Here is a 21,037-nt window from a genome sequence, read left to right as displayed (position 1 = left end):
CATATTATGTAAAATGTTATGCAAATGATAAAACAATCCCAAAGCAGATATTGAAAGACTAAAAACTTTAATATATTAGTAGATTAGATGACCATTATAGTCTCTCAAAATATGTAAATAACTCCATAATTCTTAGAATTGAATTAAATTTCACATAAAGAGGCTTTCAAAATAACTCGTTATCAGTATTGTACTTAGGAAAATGAGTGATTGTAAAGTTTTCTGATACTTGTAATTATTTTATGCGTGCTACACATATGAGAATGCATCCTGAGTAGAATGTGCATATCACAATTATATCACAATTATATCGATTCCATCCATTAAGTACTTAGCTGAATTTTAAGGATGTCTGAATAATTATCATCTTTTTCTTTACTTGACATTAACCGAAGGTTATATGAAAGAGCTATATTGAATTTGCAAAAGATAGTATTTTTCTAGACAGTTGTTTATCTGGCTTAATTTCCATGAACTTAGAGTAGAGCTATTTATTTTATGAGTATTTAGTAAGAGTTTTAAGGTGTATTTATGAATCTGAATACATTTTTGTAAACCAGGAGATACTTGAGATTTCAGGAATATAAGATAAGACGTTGCCTACGAAATTTCTACAATTTTTGGACACTTTGTTTAACCATCACACTAAATTCCCTGAAGAGCTGAAACCCATTAGAATAATACATTGTACAATAGGACAATAAATTGCTTTATAGCTCTATATTCAATCTTCCATCTGTTCCTAAGGATTTTAAGTTAAATTTTCATTAAATATTAGAGTTTCATACCTGAGAAAAGAAGTAGGCTATATTAAGATTCTCTACTGCCTCTCTGAAACTATTTCCTTTCCTCCATCAATTGTAACTGCATTTATTTCTATTTTATTACGATGAGTCAACTGAATTAGATAACCTTTGTAAAGCACACCATCCATTGTTGGCAAACATTAGTTTGTGCTCTGTCCTAGCTCCCTGCTCCCTCTCCAAGTCTTTACATCAGTCTTGGGGTCTTCTGTTATCCCAGAATCCCTCTCCAAGTCTTTCCGTCAGCCTTGGGGGTCTTCTGTCATCCCAGAATTTCCTCTTCAAGTCTTTATATCAGCCTTGGGGTCTTCTGTTACCCCAGAATTCCCTCTCCAAGTCTTTACATCAGTCTTGGGGGCTTCTGTTATCCCAGAATTCCCTCTCCAAGTCTTTCCGTCAGCCTTGGGGGTCTTCTGTTATCCCAGAATTCCCTCTCCAAGTCTTTACATCAGCCTTGGGGTCTTCTGTTATCCCAGAATTCCCTCTCCAAGTCTTTACATCAGCCTTGGGGTCTTCTGTTACCCCAGAATTCCCTCTCCAAGTCTTTACATCAGTCTTGGGGTCTTCTGTTATCCCAGAATTCCCTCTCCAAGTCTTCACATCAGTCTTGGGGTCTTCTGTTACCCCAGAATTTCTCTTTACTAATGCTACTTCTACCGTGGAACAGATGGGAAATAATACACAACATTTGATCAAAAGGAGCCTGATTATTGGCTCAGACCGAGGTTGGGTTTTCTTATTAAATACTTGCAAACAATGGCTTGATACAGCACAGCTTCCCAGCTCTGCCCTGGAATGCCTGCTGCCTCAGCTGTCAGTCAAAACATTTGTTTTGCCTCTACCATGTTTTGTGAATTTTTTTTCCATTCTGGACCTTTATGGAACTTTAGAGAGGAAATAGAAAGATATCGTTATTACTTTATTAAAAATGTTCTACTTCTGCAAGTGGTTTTCCCTTCACTTGAAACAATAACGATGTTGTCCTAGAGAAGAAAACACACAACATATAGACGAGGAGAGCCCATTTTTCTGCTGCCATGAAAACAGCACAGCACTGAAATTACCACCTCCAATTACTAGGCTTGTGGGCAGTAATTTTAAATGATACATTGTAAGAATTTAATCACAAGCCTCTTACATTCTCACTGTATATACATAAACAAGGTCATAGTTTTATTATTTGGACTCCATAAAAATGAATCATTGTGGATAACTATTAAACCAATGCTTCAACATCAGCTCATTATATAATTCTTCATGCTGAAATAAATTAAGGAAAATATTTTTGTGTGCCTACTATGTGCTTAGTCTTTATTAAAGGCAGGTTAATCTTAGTTGTTTAAAGTTTTAAATTATGAAATACTATGTTATTGTGATAATTATTTTTACTATTACTAATTTATGTGTGTGTGTATGTGTACATTTTTGCTATTACTGGAACTCATGTGGAGTATGGAGTCAGAAGAAAGATTTCTGGAGCTAGTTCTTTCCTTCTGAGAGTTCTGGAGATTGAAACTGGATTGTCTGGTTTGTATAGCATATATTTTTTACCCACTGGCCGTAGTCTCCTGGCTTTATTCATCATTTTATCATTCAGCATTTTCTCAAAGTATGTATCTATTTTTTTCTATTGAAAATTGGCTTCTTAAAGAAAAAGAAAAGATGAGGAGGAAGATGATTGAGAGGATGATGATGATGATGATGATGACGACACCGACGATGATGGTTCAGTCAGTTAGCACAGTGGGTAAAGTTTATCTTGTACAAGAATGAAGACCCAAACTAGATCCTCAGCATTATGTGGGCATGCAGCTTCCCCATCCCAGTAATCTCTCAGTCAATGTGAGGCACAGATTGAGAATCTCAAATTAACTTGGCTAGACAAACCACCTTTAGTAAGAAGTTCTGCATTCAGAAAGAGACCATGCCTAACTATATAAGGTGTAATGTGATTCAGGAAGAAACACTGTGTTGACTTTCAGTCTGTCTGCACACATGTACATGTTTCTGTGCACATATGAACTAACATACATGTGTGCATTCACACCACACAAATATGAAGATGCATACATGCATTCCATGCACATATACATTCAAGAAAAGGAAAACAGACCTTTTAATCTAGTAAAACTGAAAGATGGTTTTAAAAATAAGTGTTTTAATGTTAATGATAATGGCAAATTATTAATATTAGGAAATATTAATTTTAAGGTGCCTCTTGTACATAATTTGTTTCTACAATTATCAAAAAAGAATTACAGTTTATATTTCCAAATTTGTAAAGGCATGATGAAAACTCAAATGAAAATCCTTGATTTCCTTTCCTGTCCACAGTTCAGGTAGAGAATAAATCAGTATTCTCCCAGTGGAAGAATGGAGGGCTTTATGGATTATCATTTTATTGGGTTATTTTTTTCAGTTATTTCTCAACATTGACCTAAATCAGTGAGCTTTATTCACAGAATTTTTGCACTCAGTGTCATTTATAGAGTCTCTCTGCATGTTATCAATGTCTATTGACTTTTCTAACTTAGCCCTCATCTTAACAATTTGCAATTAACTTTAAGAAAATTTATTGTTGCCTTCTGGAATACCACCCCTGATTACTTTCCCTCAATCATTTCAGAAAATGAGTTCCATTCTGATACTTTGCTCTTCCTGGGAGTGTTGAATAAAAGATATTATTTCTAAAATGCTGGAGTTGATGTTTGAGTTTTCTCCTAATATTTAGGCACCACAGAGAAGATAATGGTGGACACAGATGTCATTGATATGCTCTGTGTTATTCAGAAAACTTAAAGGAATGTTTGTGAACATGGATGGTCCCTATATAAGCTTCCAGTCTGGAAATAAATTATAATAAAAAAAATGATGGGTTTAAAAGACATATGAGAGGTGGAAGCTCATGAAGTATTTCTTAAAAAAAAAAAAAAAAGAAAGAAAGGAAAAAAAAACCTTTCAACATCAAATATGTAGGCTTTCCCCCCTCTCCTTCATAGCCAATTAATTAGTGTTCTAAACACCAAAGAAACACCTATCAATTCATTTAATTTAGACATTAGAAACCTGAAATTACTTTTAGAAACTGTAGGTTAAGGCCTAAACTCCACCTAACCACCCCCAATCATTCACACTCTCCATGTTTGTTGTAAGTCCTGTTCTCTTGAAGTACCAGCAACAGGCACTCCTTATGAATACACAAGCTGATCAGGCAAGGCTATCACAATCTCTCAAAATCCAGAGAGGAAACAGAAACCAAGGAACAAGACACCCACCCAACAAAGACAAACTCATATCTAGACCTATAATCATCCATAATCCTAGACTCTATCATAAAAACACAATCTATAACAGCCAGGGCAAAATGTCTGTCTCAAGTAGACCCCAGATGTTCTATCATAGTAGGCCATGAATATTCCAACATATCTGAATCAGAAGGATAAGACCATAAAAAACAACTATATTGAAGATGACAGAGGTCTTTAAATAGGTGACTAAATTCCTTATAGAAAGCAAAGAAAATATAAACAGTTGAAGGAAATGTATAAAACTGTTCAAGACCAGAAAAACAAAATGAAGGCAATAAAGAAAACACAAACTGAGAAAATGCTAGAAATGATAAATTTACAAATTCAAACATGAACTACAGAATCAAGCTTCACTAACAGAATACAAGAAATGGAAGACAGACTCTCATGCATTGAAGAAACAATAAAAGAAATATATTCATAAGTCAAACAAATGCTCAAATCTTAAAACTTCCTGACACAAAATATTCAGGAAATCTGTAACAGTATGAAATGACCAAACCAAAGAATAATAGGAATAGAAAAAGAAGAATCCAGCTAAAATCCCACAAAATATTTTCAACAAAATCTTAGAAAAAATTTTCATGACTTGGAGAAGGAGATGCCTGTCAAGGTACAAAAATCACACAGAACACAAAATAGACTGTGCCAGAAAAGAACATCTTCATGACACATATCAAAACACTAAACATAACTAAACATACAGAACAAAGAATGAGTATTAAAGTTGCAACGAATAAAAGACAAGGGTCATATAGAGGCAGACCTAATAGAATCACAAATGACATCTCAACAGAAACTAAAAATCAAAAGTGCTTAGACAGACAATCTGTGGCCTCTAAGAGACCACAGATGTCTTGCCAGACCACTATACCTTCGAAAACTTTCAATCATCATAGGCGAAAACAGCAAAATATTCCATGATTTAAACAATATCTATCTACAAACCTGGCCCTAGAGAAAGTGTTGAAGAAAAACTCTAACCTAAGGAGGTTAGCTTCACCTATGGAAACACAAGGAATAAACAATCTCACACCAGCAAAACTAAAAGAAGTGAAACAACACACACCCACACACTTCTTCTTTTTTAAAGGTTTATTTATTTATTATTTATACAATATTCTGTCTGCATGTATGCCGGCAGCCCAGAAGAGGACACCAAATCTCATCTTAGATGGTTATGAGCCACTACGTGGTTGCTGGGAATTGAACTCAGGACCTTTGGAAGAACAAGCAGTGCTCTTAACCTCTGAGCCACCTCTCCAGCCCCCACATTCTTCTTAACCACCACCACCAACAACAAAATAATGTAATCAACAATTATTGGTCACTGATATCTCATAAAATTGATGGTCTCCATTCCACAAAAAGACACAGATTAACATAATGGATGTGAAAAGAGAATCAATCCTTCTGTTTCATCCAAGAAACATACTTCAGCATTAAGGATAGACATTACCTCTGAGTGAAGGGTTGGAAAAAGATATTACAAACAGAAAGACTTAAGAAACAAGCTTATGTTTAAAGCAAACTCTTTAATATCTAAAAAAAAAAAAAAATAGACTGCAAGCCAAAACTAACAAATTTAAGGAAGGACATTATATGCTCATCAAAGGAAAAATCCATTAATACAACATTTGAATTATTACTATTCATGCTCTAAACACAAGGAGACACAAGCTTGTAAAAGAAAATAAAACAATCCAAAACAACAGCAGCAATAACAAACTTCTACTACAGCTTAAACCACATAATCGGGACAAGTAATCCAGACAAAAGGTAAACAGATTAATACTGGAACTAACAGACATTATACCTCAAATGAACCTAATAGATATTTACAGAAGATTTTACCCAAACACAAAGAATATACCTTCTTCTCAGTCCCTCACAGAACTTTCTCCAAAATTGAGCACAAGCTCAGACACAAAGCAATTCCCAACATATATATATATATATATATATATATATATATATATATATATATATATATATATATATATATATAATAAACTAATTCCATGCATCTTATGAGATCCCCATTGAATAAACTTAATATCAACTACAAAAGAAACAACAGAAAACATAAAACTCATGGAAACTGAACAACTCCCACCTGAATAAAAAGTGTCAAGGCAAAGAGAGTAATTAATGATTATGTAGAATTAAATGAAAATGAATCCACAGCAATTCCAGACTTATGGTACACAGTGTAAGTGGTAGTTACAGCCAATCCTTCCCTTACTAGGAGACACACATGAAGCCTGAGCTGCCCATCAGCTACATCTATGTAGGGAGCCTAGGTCCAGTCCATGCATAGTACTTTGTTGGTGCTTCAGTTTCTAGAACTTGCCCTGGGCCCTAGTTAGTTGGCTCTGTTGGTCTTTTGTGGAGCTCATACCCAACTTTTCCACAAGGTTCCCTGTCCTCCACTCAATGATCAGCTGTTTCTATGTGTTGCCATGTGGAGCCTCTCAGAGGATAGCTATACTAGGCTCCTGTCTGCAAGCATAGCAGAATATCATTAATAATATCAGGGGTTGGCTCTCTCCCATGTGGTTGGGCTTCAGGTTGGACCAGGCATTGGTTGGACATTCCCTCAATCTCTGCTTTATCTTTATCCCTGCATATCTTGTAGGCAGGGTAAATTTTGGGTCAAAATTTTGAGCATGAGTTGGTGTTCCATTCCCTCCACTAGTAGTCCTGTCTAGTTAAAAGGTGGCCTCCTTAGTCTCCATGACCCCTACAACTAGGAATCTCAGCTCGAGTCACCCCTATATCTTTCTAGGTGTCTACTCTTTTGTAGGTCTCCAGCTTGCCACAGAGATAGGCCTGCCCACAGTTTCTCTTCCCTCTGTCCTCCCTTTCCTGATTTTTCCAGGTCTGATTTCCACCCTAATATCTCTCCATTCTCCATAGACTGCCCTGTTCCCTCTCTTCAACTCTGAAGGCACCTGATTTTGTCTATCTTCTCTTTCATATAACTCCCATAGACTTGTGGGTAAGGTTTGATAAAGACACCCCCCACACCCCCACACATGCACCCCCACACCACTCACACACATATGCCATAGAAAGTTAACAGTTAACATATATATATATATATATCACATGTATGTGTGTGTGTGTGTGTGTGTGTGTGTGTGTGTGTGTGTGTGTTATATTATTTCCTTTAATGAGAGACTGAAAGGGAGTGGCTTTGGCTGCTTGAACCAGGAAGTGTTGGAGAAGAATTTTAATCCAGCAACATGGCTGCCTGGCAAGATATCACATCCAAAGACCAAGGTCCTTGTAATCTTGCTAGAATACAGACATGTCCTTAGTATATACCTTTAATCATTCTGACTGGAGTATATGTATTCAATGCCTCTGGCTGGAATTTGTACACACTTTTAGGTCCAAACAGTGACATCTAATTGAATGACAGAAAAATGATGATTGAAAGAGAGATTTGACAGAATGAGCCAGAGAGATAGGATATTTCCACATCTGTTGTGAACAGAAAGTAATGAGAATCTACTTAAGAGAAGAACAGAAAGATAGAGAGAGAGAGAGAGAGAGAGAGAGAGAGAGAGGGAGAGAGAAGAGTAGAATTTAGGAATACAATATAGTTTAGTTTGGTACAGTTAAGTGTAGTTCCATTGAGTGCAGTCCAATTTGTGCAGTTCAGGTCACTTTTCCAAGCAGAGCAATTCAGTCAGAATCTGAGAGAAGCCTGTTGAATCAGTCAGTTTAAAGAGGAGTTTTGATCAAACATACAGCACCAAAGTGTGTGTCAGAGTCAGTCCCCACTCTCCACTCAAATGTGGAGAATGTACTGACCTTTGGCTAGATCTGAGTAGTGGTTCGATGTATACTGCATGTATTGTCCATGTTTGGTGCAGTAGTTTGTACTGAACCCCTTGACCCAGATCTGCCTGTCATGATGCTCTTCTTGTAGGTTTCTAGGACCCTCTGGATCCTTCTATGTCCCCATTCTCCCATATTTCTCACCAAGAGTCCCAATAGGATGTCCTCACATCTATTCCAATCTCTTGGTAAGTGAAGTCTTTCATGGGACATGCCCCTTGTGCTGGTGTCCCATTATAAGTGAGTATATACCATTTGACTCTTTCTGCTTCTGTGTTAACTCACTCAGTATGATCATTTCTAGTTCCATCCATTTGTCCACAAATTTTGGGATTTCCTTGTTTTTAATAGCTAAGTAGTATTCCATAGTATAAATGTACCACATCCTGTTGGTGGGGAGGCCTATTGACACTCAGAGGATGGATAAGCAGACTACCAGGATGAGACTTGATAGCCTATGATCATATAGTGGGGGAACAGGTCCCCCTCGGACACAGACATAGGGGAGGGGAATAGGGTGAAAGCAGGAGGGAGGGAGGAATGGGAGGATACAAGAAATAGGATAACAATTTAAATGTATTCTGAATAAATTAATTAAATAATAAAAAGAGGTGTTTTGAGCAAGAAGAGCTAAATTAAACCAGCCAACCAATGTTCAGGAAGAACTAGAAGGTGTGAGTATATTCAACAGAAAGTCTCAGAGGATGAAATTATTCCAGGCCTAGATTAGCAGATGAAGGCTAGAAGCTGAAGCCTTCAAGATCCAGGTTTTCAGAAGAATAGCTAGCATAAAAGCTAGAAGCTCCCAGGTTTAGGGCTAGAGATAGTTAGATAGAAATGCTTGGGGATCAGCCCAATCCATGTATTTGTAAAGCTTGAGTAGGCTCTCATCTCATTTCCTCATCTGAGGAAGTAAAAACATTTACAGGTGGGCAGGAACTGGGAGAATTAGAGGCAGGGAAGATTTTAATATCTATATCTATCTATCTATCTATCTATCTATCTATCTATATCTATCTATATCTATCTATATCTATCTATCTATATCTATCTATATCTATATCTATCTATCTATATCTATCTCTCTATGATCTATCATCCATCTATCTATAATATCTCTACATGTATACATACCTACATACATATTTTTATTTAATTGTTTTTCTTTTTCTTTTTACCTTTTTGATAAATAGAAAATGTAAAGTTAAATAGGTAGAGAGGAATTTGTAAGAGTGGGTAGAGGAGAAAAAATGTTTGAAACATATTAGTTTTTATTGTAAAACAAATGAACCTTCTAAATTTATTAATGAAAGATTAAAATATGTATGCTCAGCTCAGAATTCCATGTATTTGGAAGAGTGAGAACTGTATCACAGCTCTAGACTATTTCTTACAATACTTTATGAACAATTCATACTTATAAAGAACCTTGTGGCTTCCATGGAGTTTCCTCTGTGTCTTAAACTTTCTTTTTATCCCAGAGCCGTGAATTCCGTGTGCTAATGTCAGAGGAGCCTTTTGAAAATTGACAGCAGAATTCCTCAGGAGAAAACCTTTTTAGCCATTAACCACATTTACATTTCTCCCTCAAATCCACCCTTCTCTGTGCTCAGGCCTCAGAAGTCTCTTTCAGGTTCCCGGGCCTCTTTCTCCTATTGATGTGAAATTAACCAGTCAAACAATCTGTGGAGACCGACCTATAAATGGAGCAAATGAGGTGCACGTAAGCTCCTGAATGGGCATAACTGAAGTGTGCTATTGAATTTAGTTCTGATACCTCAGTAGTGTCTGATGAAGCACACAAGATTTACAGGAAACACGTCAACAATTTACTCCATCATGTGGACATGGCTAGGACATTTTCACATTGTCCCTCTGGCAAATGGTTTTATTTGGATAATGCTGATATTCAGGAAGAATTTAGGCTTGCCTAAGCATAGTGTTATAGAAAATAAAAGGACATTAATACAATTATTTCAGTGCTTTAATCTTCAAAAGAAGCTCCTAGGAGAATTTCTTTGTTCTCTGCAGTTTGAAGAAAATTGGACCTTGATAGCTCATGCAGACCATAAAAGACAGCTGCATGTATTAAAAATGAAATTGCCTTCAGTTTGCAAAGCAGAGGAGGTGACGTCTTGTGACAATTTAAGCTACATTATATAAATTCGTATATGCACTATGTTGTTAACACTAAGCAATTTGAAATGTTGTCCATATTCACATAGATTTTGTAAATGCATACCTTGATTGAGGTTAATCCAGATCAATTAATACCTTCTATAAAATTGTCTCAGAAATTTTTATTCTCTTTGAAGACTTTCAGTACTAGTTTCAAAAATTAGTCTTTCCTTGTTGTTGAATCTTTATCTATTTCTACCATTAACTCCATCACTGAGCTAATAGATGGAAAGATGGAGTTCAAGGTAAATTTGCGACAGAGCATTTACAAAGGATTAGATGCTGCAGATGTAGACTTAAAGAAGAAATAGTTTCTATCTTCTCAGTGTTATATGAGGCATAGGCAAGAAACTTGCAAGGCTTTGGAAAGTATTCACATTATATAATTATATCTTATAATATATAATGTTATAATATAATAATATATATAATATAACGTGTTATAATGTATATTGTATAAACATATATGTATTAACAATATGAAGAAATACATAACATTGCATAATGCATAATAGTATAATATACATGTAATATAATATATTATATTATGTATAATACATATTACATAATGTGAGTACTTTCCATAGCTTTGTAAATTTTTTCCTGTCCTGTGTGTGTCTATTTACTCTACAACAATATATTATATTTTATATTATATAATGTGAATACTTTCCAAACTTTTCCATTTCTTTCCTGTGCCTATTATATATATACCAAATGATTTAAAATAGGGCAACTAAATTTTAAAACATCTGCATCTTCAAAGAGGGAAGATACTGATATTTAATCAATATTGGTATCTTGACTAGATTTAAAACACTAGGAAACCAGCCTCTGAGTGTATCTGTGAGGACATTTTCTGAGAGGCTTAATTGAGCATGGATAACCCATTCTGAAGGTAGCGACAGGATTCCACAACTTGTCATCCCGTACTGAATAAAGTAGTGGAAGTAAGATGAGCACAAACTCATCTTTTTCTCCTTTTTCAGAATGGACACAGAGTGAGCAGCACTGCCTTTCTCTTCTTCCTGCTGCTTCTTGCTGAGATTTTCCCAGAAGGATGGACTATACTTTCAATAGTTGAGCCAAAATATAGTCTTTCCCTAAGTTAATTTGTCAAAACTTGTGCTGGTTAGTTTTTGTCACCCTGACAGAAACCTAGAGCTCTCTGGAAAAGGAGCCTTCCCTGAGATAGCACCTTTACCAAACAGGCCTGCAAGGAAGTTGGTGAGGCATTGTCTTGATGCGTGATTGTTGTGAGAGGACTAAGTCCCATGGGAGTCTCCATGCTTGGGCAGGTGGTCTTGGTTGTGTAGGAGCACAGGCTGATTCAGCCGTGGGAAGCAAGCACTGTCTTCCTCATTCCATGCCCTGTTCCCCCTTGAGTCCCTTCACTGAATTCTCAGCAGTAGACAATGACGCTCACAAGTAAACCCAAAACCTCTTTCGTTCCAAAGTTACTTTTGGCATTGTGTTTATAACAAAACAGAAAGCTATAAAGGATATTTCATCGTAGAATTGAGAAATGTGACTTTTCATAGTTACTAGTAAAGGATGCATGAAGTTTAATTGTGTAAAAGTTTTGAGTTGGCTCTTCATGTAGCAGAGTGGTCTGCATCAATACAGAGAAGCACAGAGGCTTATGAACATGGCGCAGAGCCACGGACAGCAATAGCACCATACCACACTATCCACGAGTGAGCAATGAAGGTGCGATTCAGAAAAAGAGTGATGCTATTTTGTGGAAAGGGTTTGTGCCTTGTTGCTGAATTTGATGGAGCTTTGAGGTTATATATATATTTGAAAAAAATTGGGGGGTATATGAAAATAATAGTCATATGAGTGAAAAAGTGAGTTTGTTTTGGTTTCTTTTTCTGAGAATGTCCATAATGCACGGTAGCCATGTGATGTGTCTGAGATAATATTTTCTCCACCAGTATAGCTTGTCATCTTGGTTTTATGTGTCTATTACTCCCTCCTTTATTTTGGTTCTTAAAATACTGTCTACATCCACACTTGTGAATTGCCCCAATTCTTATTTGGCAGAGGGATTGATATGAATGCATATGCAGTGGAATAAGCTGAAATGAAAAGATGATGTCACAGATTACTTTGAATATTTCTCAAGGGAAAAAGTTATAACAAATAAGACTCCCCTGTATCTCTGATATTGTTTCTCAAATATCAGATAATTGAGTGAAGAGGGAAATAATAAAGAGATCTGTCAAGTCTGTTACTACTATAGTATACTGACTCATCAATTAACCTCCTTTGTATATGTCACAAGCATAATGTGACATCTTTACTACTTGATTATTGAATGTATGTCAAAGACCTTACATCCATACATCTGTAGGGAGATAGGCATAGAAGGACATTTTTGCTATATTGCAAGTTCAAAACTAAATTAGATTCTATGAGACCTTATCTTATAAAACCAAAACATGAATGCACTAAAGATTATAACAAAGATGACATATTAGAAAAAGTTCTCTTTGCTTTTATATTCTGGGTCTTATTTATGAATGTTTTCATTTGTGTTGAAGTACTTCAATTATTTCAAATGAGAGCTGATCTTATACAGGCAATGACAAATTGATCTACTCATTGTAGAAAAACATTCTGCAAGTTGTTTAATAGAATTTTTATTAAGGAGGCTATGTAATGGGAAGGAAATAATGTTGGGTTGTTAATCAGTTGAATTTTAATTGCTTGAAACATTTTCAGATTAATTACTTTAAAACTGAACTCTCAAATACTTTTGCCCACCATGCCTGGAAATGCTGCCTTCAGTTTCCCCAAGTTTTCCATAGCTTTCACTTTGCAATTGTCTTTATTTCTCTCTCAGAACATTTTTATATGTTGGATTCAGTGATATTTTCACATGTTTAAGGTTATTTAAACCTAATTTATCTCTTGTGTTAGGCATCTCAAATGTCTTAAACTAAAAGTTAAACCATCTAATAAAATAATCACTTTTAAATTGCTAGAAAGTAGGCTAAATGTTTCCTTTCTTTTATACAGAGAAAATATATATTTAGAAGTAGTGTTTTAAAGGAAAATATATTAATCACTGATCCATTACTAACTTAAATATATGAAAGTTTTATCTACACAACGCTGTCACATAGTACATTAATCAGAATACATTTAGATTCCAGCGACTTTGGAGAAAAGGGAACAAGATTTATTTCACAGTAGAAAACTGGGCAATATATAAGAAATTTTGCTTAAGATATTAAGTAATAAACAGAATATGCAATGCTAAGAAAAGGAACATAAACAAGGCAGCTCTATCGCTACCCCAGGGTACTGCCTAAATATTCCCTAACCACAGAAGGCTTGAGATTGTTTTGCTTCCTCTAGACAGTAGATAGTAGTCAGTCTGAGTGTGTTGTGGTATTCTTAAAGCTTAATTTATTTTTCAGAGCAGGGGTCCATGGAGGAATATTGATCCTTCTACAAGGGTGCAACCATATTGGAAAGTCTACCTGATAGCACATTATGAGTTTTTCTACTTGCTAGTTTAATGACTTGCAAAAATTAATCTTGACCCCTGTCTGAATCACAAATAAAACTTGATATTAATAGATCACTAAAATAGATATGGTTATAGATATCATCAATCCTGACATGTAGAAGGCTGTAGCAGGAAGATTATTGAATCTGAGTTTATCTTGAACTATATTGTGTGTTTCAGGGCACCCTAACTACAGAGTTGGTGTGCTGAAAAAAGCACCCAATAAAATAAAGGAAAAATAGATATTTAAGTTGACTTAAATCTAACATCTATATCTTTGTTTTGTTTTATTTTCCTTTTTGTACATAAATATTTATATTACTACACATATATACAATAAACTACATACAGCAAGAAGAACCACAAAATAATCAAGAATTATATAAATGCTACATTCATACACTTTTGGCTTATTGTATCTGGAAACCTTGAAGAAAACATCTTTCCTATATTGCTGCATCTAAAATTCTGAATATAAATCAATATTATCATATCTCATCTTTATCAACTCAAAACCTCTATCTAGACCTGAAAACAGCTTAACCCCAAAATTACTAAGCCTACTGTCAAACTAAACTATCTGGTCTTCAACACAATCAGAGACTTGAGAAGGAATAAAATTAGTTATCTGAGTAGACAGGAAGTGAAGGCAAGCAGCTTCCAAAATGAGAAAATGACAGTGACAGTTTGCTACCTGAACAGTTATCTAAATCTTACAGAGCTCCTATTTTAAAATCACCATGAAGGAAAATATTTCTGATATTAAAGTGGAATTAATTTCTTAAATAAGATTCAAAACTATGAGTACAGAAAAAAAAAATCTGTATACAGAGAGAAGAGGTCCCCCTCAGTCACAATCATAGGGGAAGGGAGTAAGGGGAGAATGGGAGGGAGGAAGGAATGGGAAGATACAAGGGATGGGATAACAATTGAGATGTAATATGAATAAATTAATAAAATGTATATTAAAAAATAAATAAATAAATTCTGCAATGTTTGATTGACATTTAAAGATTAAGATATGTTGTATAAAAGCATGACATTTTCAAAGAACAGAAAATCTAAAGTCATTTCTGCCTCATAAACCACTGTGTAAAATAAATGTCAGGGTTAGAGAGATTGCTCAGTGGTTAGAAGTGCATACTGCTCTTCCAGTGGACCTGTTCACAAGCATTTGTATCTCCAGCTCCAATGACATCTACCACAGTGTTCTGACTGCCACACGTGTCTGCATGTATATGACATGAATTCACATAGACTCATATCATTACATAATTGGCTAGAAAATATTTGCAAACAGGTATCTGAAACCAAGTTTACTTTTCAAAATCATGTATAATGTAATAAGAAAAATAACATGACTTAAAAAGGAGTTCTTTTTGGTTTTGTTTCCCTTTGTTGTTTGAGACAGGGTTTTTCTGTGTAGTCTTGGTATTCCTGGACTCTCTTTGTAAACCAGGCTGTCCCCAAACTCAGAGATCTGCCTGTCTCTGTCTCCTTGAGTTCTGGGATTAAAGGCATGCATTACCATGCCTGGCTAGTAAAGGAAAAATTTATGGGGATGTATTTTAAACAGTCATCAAAAAAACCTCCTTGCCTAAGTCAGAAGGATTCATGAACCAGGCTGAAGAGCTTCTTTGCCAAAACTGAAACAATTCAAATAACACAATTTATAAAATAGTTCACATTAAACTACTGCTTAAATTATGAGATAAATATTTATCTGACATAAAATTAGTGAATGGACCACGAAGATAGATATGTCTTTTAGTAGGAGTTAAGACTTGTCTCATATAGTGTGTATTAATGTTCTTAAGAAGAGAAGATGAGGAAACAGGAAGAGTAAGATAAATTTATATTCTCTGCAATAACAATTTCCTTTTTTTCCTCTACAGGGGTTTTGGAGACTACAGCAATAGAGTTTAGGCATATGACTCAGTTTGGAGAGAACTTGTTGAGCATGAGCATGCAGGAAACCTGTGTTTGCATCCCTGACACTGTGTAATCCCAGCACTAAGACATGGAATCAGGAAGATGAAGACCTCAAGGTTTTCCTTGACTCTATTGCAGGTTCAGGGATAGGTTGGGCTACATGAGACCCTGTCTCAAGAAAAACAACAAAGAAACTACAATCTTAAAATCTGTAAGTAGAACCAGAACACTCTATTCTCATTAAAATAACCAAAACATCATTGATATAGAAGAAGAAACTGCAAAGAGTGCAAGAGAAATATAGCAATATTTCAACTGCTACACATTTTCAATATACAGAAAAGATTAAATGGTAATTTACAGAAGATAAGAATTCAAGACAAATAGGGACAAGAAAAAAAAATTAGCATGTACAAGATATAATTTACAGTGAATATAGGATAGTAATGGAAGTTGATGCCAAGTACTGGAGAAAGTACACCGAGAAGGATGCTTATGGACATCAGAAAAGAAAATTGGATGTCAGTGAAAACTGAGCCAATGAACCAAATGCACTTAAGAGAAAGAAAACCAAATAATAATAAAATGATGTAAGTGGTGAATAATATAATTAATCAGATTAAATAAACATTTAGCTGACAATGTGTATAAAGACAACTTTTAAAATCAAGAAATCAAAAACTAATAGCATGTTAATTAGTTGTTTTTATGCCCAGAATCTAGATATATGTAGTATATTATATGGTATTATCATTTGACCATTAAATATATAATATATCTATTGGAAATTGCTTTTTGAAAAGATCATCATCTAAATTAATTTTACATAAGTATAAGCACAAAAAATAATAATAGTTACTCTTTTATAACTGTAGTCTATTTCCTTAAACATAGTAAATCTTACAAAAAGAATGTTTATGTCAAAATTAGTCTGAATCACAGGTGGCAGATAGCTTTTTTTCTTCATAAATGGGTTTATGACCATGCCACCTGTAAAAACAGATAGATTAACAGGAGAAAAGCATGGCAACTTTAATCTAAGTTTTAATGACACAAGTGCTTTTACAGTGAAGGCCTAGAAAAACAGGCATTTCAGTACTTCTGTGCTTAGATATATACATAAATTTGATAAAGATCTGTCAATAAAAATAATAATGGCTAATTTATATGAGATGGTTTCTGATGGTAGACAACTTGAGCATTTTCTCTAGTCTTTCAGTTTAGTTTTCCCTTGTACCTTAACTTGGCATAGTGTTCATGGCTGACATCTTGCAGAAAGACAGATTAATAATAGAATGTATGGTTATATACTTCTGTCTGTGTAAAATATTATCCTAATGTCAAATTGGCTGAATGACATCAATAATTTCATTTAAAACTTAATTTCTCCTTGTTATGTAAGTTGAATGTTTGGAATTCCTAGGATTGTAACAGAGACATCTTTGGGGAGCCATTATATGTCGTGCATAAGTGAATTAATTTTCTGTGTTTTTAAGTTGATAGTTTAGATTTTCTGTTATATTGGTGCTTTAGTTACTTTGGCACTTGCTAATGGAGTATGTGTGTGTGTGTGTCTGTGTCTGTGTGTGTGTGCGTGTGTGTGTGTTTTAGTTACTTTTTAATTATGTTACAAAACACTATGACCAAGAAAGTCATCATACAAAATGTATTTAATTTGGGGCTTATGTTTACAGGGAGACAGAATCCATACTCGTTACACATGGGAGCAGGGCAGCAGCAGGTAGGCATGGGACCAGAGCAGTATCTGAGATCTTACATCCTTCCTGTTCCAGAGCTGAGGAAGACATAGTGAATAATATTAGTTAAGCTCTTACAAACACAGGTCCCACCTCAGGATAAGTTTGTGGTGGATGTAAATATGTTATGTTTTGATCCCATGTGTGGGATGTTAAACAGACTTGTGAGAGGGTGTGTGGAATTTGTCTGTGGAAACAAACTTGTGAGAGGCAGTGTGATGTTGTCCCCTAGAAAGAAAACTGCCTCTTGCAGGGGCTTGGAATTTCCAGTTGCCAAACATTCTGTTTGGACTATGGGAGAGCATAAATCATCCAAATAACAAAGATCAACCACTTTTGCATTGCTTTGAATGTTCATGGCTTTGCTTTGAGACACTCCTAGAGAGAAATGCCCCAGAGAACACTTAAAGGTTCTGTCTTCCTGTTGCTGCAGTGGAAGTCACATTTTTCTGAATATCTGGTTTGCTATTTAATAGGTCTTTTGGAATCCTGATGATGAAGAGTGGAATTACCCCAATGACTGAGTCTAGAAAAGAGATAAGCCAGGGGCAGTATCTGTACTCTCTGGCAAACTGAACTGAGGCATCAGGGTTACAGTGGCTGAGGGCAGGTTTTTCAAAGCCCAGCCAAAGTCACATAGTACCTACACTACTATCTCATTATGAACTTTGGGCTGTAGAGCACCAGCACCAGCCTCTGCTGCCCTAGTGGGGAGTCCAGGGTGTGGAGCAAAGTCCCCCAGAGCTGAAATCTGGTCAACTGCCTCATCCCAGGAAGGGTTCCCTGATCCCCACAAGTGAGGGATCTTGACCTGTAGACACTTACCAACAAATTGCTCTCAAAGATCCGTGAATGACCAGAAACTACCTCTCAATATCAGAAACAGCAAGACGACTAAATGCCAGTATAAAAATACAAACAATAAAAGCCAAAATAATTTGACATCTCCAGAACCTAGTTATCCCAAAGAATTCAACCCTATGAACTCAAACACAACTGAAGCTCAAGAAAATTAACTCAAATCCTTAGTAATGAAGATGATAATGGAGGAAACAAATAAAGTCCATAAACAAATATAGGAAGATGTGGCCAAACAGATTCAGAAACTTAGAGATGCCATGAGAGAAGCTGATAGAGAGGAATTGAAGAAATCACTAGAAGAAATTCAGGAAATGCAAAAAATCAGATGAAGGAAATCAATGAAATGGTCCAAGATCTGAACATGAAAATGGATTCAATAATAAAAGCACAGACAGAATAAAGCTGGGAAAGAGTGGACGTAGAGAAGAAAACAGAAAGTGCAGAGGCAAGCTTTGCTAACAGAATTCAAGAGATGGAGGAAAGAATTTTAGGAGTAGAAGATACACTAAAAGAATTTGATGCAACCATCAAAGAAGATGTTAAATCTGAAAATTCCTGACACAAAACATGCAAGAAATCAAGGGCAACATGAAAATATGAAATCTAAGGATAGTAGGAATTGAGGAAAGAGAAGACACCCGGGTCCAAGGCCCAGAAAATATTTTAAGCAAAATCATAGAAGAAAATTTCCCCAACTTTAAGAGGGAGATGCATATAAACATACAAGAGACCTACAGAACATGAAATAGAATAAACGAGAAAAGAAAATCCTCCTGCCATATAATAATCAAAACACAAAGTGTACGGAGGAAAGAAAAAATATTTAAAGTGGCAAAGGAAATAGGTCACATAATATATAATGGCAAATCTATCAGAATTACACCTAACTTCTCAGCATGGGCCATAAAAGCCAGAAGAGCCTGGGTAAACCCTAAGACATCACATATGCCAGTATAGACTACTATACCCAGCAAAACTTTAATAACCACTGATGGAGGAAACAAGATATTCCATGACAAAAACAAATTCAAACAGTATCTATCCATAAATCTGGCCCTACAGAAGTTACTTGAAGGAAAATTACTATCCAAAGTGACAAACTACAATGAGGATAAAACAGGAAATAGATAACTTCACTGTAGCAAAACATAACCAGATAAACACTCTACTGCAACCATTATCAAAATCAAGGAACATAACAGTCAATCGTGGTTAAGATCACTCAACATCAATGGTCTCTACTATCCGATAAAAAGACAGAGACTAACTGAATGGATGCATAAACAAGACCAAATATTCCTCTGTATTCGAGAAATACATCTCAGCTACAATGATAGACATTACCTCAGGATAAAAGGCTGGAAAAGGGAATTCCAAGTAAATGGGCACAGGAAGCAAGCTGGTGTTGCCATTTTAATATCTAATAAAATAGACTTTCAACCAAAATTAATCAAAAGAGATGAGGAAAGACACTTCATACTCAATCAAAGGAAAATTCAACCAAGATGACATCACGGTTCTGAACATTTTTGCCCCCAATAGAAAGGTACCACATTTATAAATGAAACATCAATAAAGCTTAAAGCACACATCAATCACCACACATTAAGATTAGGAGACTTCAACATCCCACTTTCATCAAAGGATAGGTCAACTAAACAGGAGCTAAACTGAGAAATAATGATACTAACTGATGTCATGAATCAAATGAATCTAACATATATCTCCAGAACTTTTCACCCAAATACAAAAGATTATACCTTCTTCTCAGTACCTAATGGAACCTTCTCCAAAATTAACCATATAGTAGATCACAAAGCAAACCTCAACAGATACAAAAAAGATTAAACTAATACCTTGTAACCTAACAGGCTCCCATGAACTAAAACTGGACTTCAACAACAACAAAAATAACAAAAAGCCTACACACATACAGAAACTGAACAACTCATTAGTCAATGATAACTTGGTCAGGGAATAAATCAAAAAGAAATTAGGGACTTGCTAAAATTCAATGAAAATTTGGGTACAACATACCCAAATTTATGGGACACGTTGAAAGTAGTGCTAAGAGGTAAGTTCATAGCACAAAGTGCCTTCATAAAGAGACTGGAAACATACCATATAGGCAACTTAAAAACACATCTGAAAGCCCTAGATAAAAAAGAAGCAGACACATCCATGAAGAGTGGAAATGATCAAACCTAGGGATAAAAACAATAAATTAGAAACAGAGAAAACAATTCAAAGAATCAATAAAACCAAGAGCTGGTTCTTTGAGAAAAACAACAAGATAGACAAACCGTTAGCCAAACTAACTAAAAGGTAGAAAGACACTATTCAAATTAAAAAAAAAAAAAAAGAAATGAAAAGGGAGACATAACAGATACTGAAGAAATACAAAGAATCATTAGGTCCTGCTTCAAAAGTGTATACACAACAAAATTTGAAAATCTAAAGAAAATGGACAATTTTCTTGATGGACTCCACTTGTCAAAGTTGAATCAAGATCAGATGACAAATTCAATAGTTCTATTTCTCCTACAGAAGTCTCTCAAGGGAAAAAAAAAAGCCCCAGAGACAGAGGGTTTCAACTCAGAATTCTACTAGACCTTCAATGAAGTGCTAATACCGATACTCTTTAAACTACTCCACAAAATAGAAATCAAAGAAAGATTACCAAACCCTTTCTGTGAGGCCACAGTCACTTTGATACCCAACCCTTATAAAGATCTAAAAAGGAAAGAATTTCAGACCATTTTTTTTTTTATGAACATTGATGTAAAAATACTCAAACCAAATCAAAGAAAACATCAAAGATATCATTCA

The sequence above is a fragment of the Acomys russatus genome, chromosome 2 (assembly GCF_903995435.1).
Source record: "Acomys russatus chromosome 2, mAcoRus1.1, whole genome shotgun sequence".
NCBI lineage: Eukaryota > Metazoa > Chordata > Mammalia > Rodentia > Muridae > Acomys > Acomys russatus.
This window is presented reverse-complemented; position numbering follows the sequence as displayed.